The sequence below is a fragment of the Dasypus novemcinctus genome, chromosome 15, assembly GCF_030445035.2.
Source record: "Dasypus novemcinctus isolate mDasNov1 chromosome 15, mDasNov1.1.hap2, whole genome shotgun sequence".
Lineage (NCBI taxonomy): Eukaryota > Metazoa > Chordata > Mammalia > Cingulata > Dasypodidae > Dasypus > Dasypus novemcinctus.
The window spans coordinates 34,104,386-34,106,847 of NC_080687.1; positions in this window are offsets into that span (position 1 = coordinate 34,104,386).

Below are 2,462 nucleotides of genomic sequence, written 5' to 3' on the forward strand. Positions count from 1 at the left end.
GGAAGAGCTAATGATGATGGCAATATCTTCTCTTTCGGATGGTACATTTAGCTGGTGTTTAAATTAAAAGTGGGTGCCTTTGAGTGTTTCCCAGCTTAATACAACAGCTCATTTATCTTCAGCCAAATACAATATCAGATATTACTGACAAATAAAGCTAAGTATTGTTTCTGTAAGGAAAATAATTTACATGAGGCACTAGTTATATTGTGTCTATATTGTTCAGAATTTCTAGGCCTGATTAGCATATCTTACAATCATGAAGAAGGATGTAGTTAATTTTTTTAAATGTACCATAAACCCAGCCCAACTGTTAAATGTTACTATTTAACAGGTCAATCCTCACAGTTCACTGCTTTTCTGGCATTAGGTGTTATCTAAATGCAATGACATTCTGTTTAAGAGCCTGTAAGAGAAGACTTAGCACATAATCCTGTGAAACTTGGTGTCATTGCAATGACAAGATCTCTTCTTTTTCTATGAATTTTCCTTTGATGTTAAAAAGCTGAGGATAAAAATGAGCAAACACCTATTAAGCCATAACGATCTAAGAATTAGCATGATGGAAAAAATAGTCTGCTCCTGAAAAGATAAATCAGGAAGAATGCAATGGAAAGAAATATTAATTCCAGGTTAAAATTATAATTTCAGTTGTGGCAGACCATAATGTGAGCCTGAATTAATCATTTTCCTTCTAAACCAGTCCTTCTTTCCGTGTTCCTGATTTCTGTACATGGTACATCCATCTTCCCACACAACAAGACCAAGAGCTTGGAATCAGCTTTGTCCCCTTCTTCTGTTTGCCCTCACCATTAGTTTCCACATGATGCCAATAAAGCCTCCACAAACCCCATTCCTCACCGTCCTGCTGCCACATCCTTCAATCCTATTTCGAGCCTTTTGTAACTCACCAGGATTATTAAAACAGCCTTCCTGGAAAGCGGCTGTGACTCAAGCAATTGAGCTCGCATTTACCATAGGGAGGACATGCTTGAATCCCCAGAAAAATGGCATCCCAGACCTGCGCAGCGAGGCACAGGCCCCTGCACAGCGAAGCAACGCACCGAACAGACGATGACGCAGCCGGAATAATAATTGTTTGAAAAACCAAACAGCTTTCTAGCCAGCTTACTCCTCCAGATTCCTCCCGCTGATTTGTTTACTAATCTCCATCATAAGTAGGCTGATAGAGAGTTCAAAAGCTGCCAATGACTTCTCACCCCTACAGAACAAAGCACTGACCCATTGGCCTGGCATTCAAAGCCTTCCGTGACCTTGCCCTGACTTACCTTTCTTCACTGCAGTGAGAACAAGCTATTTTCTGTTCTCCATACACATTCCAACTACCTTAGGTGGCATTCCCAGAAAGCCCTGAGATGAGGATTCAGGATTATCGAGGAAAAAAGGCAGAGATAGGGGAAAAGCCAAGACCTGTGGAGAGGTTCGCCCTCCTGATCCCGCAGGGGAACTCTGAAGTTTAAGTTAAGCCTCAGAGTTGTCCCAGTCCAGGGAAAGGGAGCTGAGCCTTTATATCCCCAAATCCTGACCTTCTTTCACAGCTCAGCTGAGAGGCTTCAACAAGCCGTCCCTAACCACAATGCACAAGAAGAGAGAAGTGGGGACAGCCAACATCAGCCAACGGACAAGGCCCCAGTGCACGAGGCACAAGGCCTTCTCCAGTCCCAGCCAAGGAAGATGGTGGCATCTGAGGGGTAAGAGGAACGAGCCTCACAGCTGTGCAGAAAGCACAATGACCCTGGATCTCCATGGGTGGGTGTCACTTGGGATTCCAGATGATTGGATGAGCAGGACTAAGGCATCTCCATGGAGAGCAGGGTCCTAGCTCCTAGACTGGGTTTAGGGCAGTCCCTACCAGCCTCCTAGGAGGGCAGTGTGGATCAAGGAAGAAGGAAAAAAATAAGGAATGGAAATGAAAAACAGAAGTAATATTCTATGAACTAGGGCCAAGAGTAGAGATGAAAGGATAAGAGGAATAAAGCTGCAACTTGGGAGGTGATCAGGGACAACCAAGGAACCACACCCCAGGTCACCACATCCCTGTGAGGACAGAAGTTCTGAAGAGCCTCTTGGGGACCAAGAGGTGTCCTTCTGAGGTTCCTGAGATGGAATGCCAAAAGAAAGAGTGGCACCTACTTGCTAACTTCCAACATTGTGCCCCTCTACAGTAGAGGCTGACAAAAAAAATATTCCAATTCCTTGTCTCCTTTGCAACTCAAGGTAGTAGTAGTCACATGCCACAATCCTGATCAATAAAAAAAAAACAGGTAAGATTCCTTCGGAGGGCTTCTCTCTCTACTCCTCCCCTTCTTTCTACCTGAAGATACTAGTGGTCGGTGATATAATAGCCATCTTATGGCCATAGGATGAAAGCCAGACTCTCAGTAGTCAAGAACGTTAGAAAGAGGCTAGGCTCTCAATGTTAATGTTATCAGTTAAGTAAT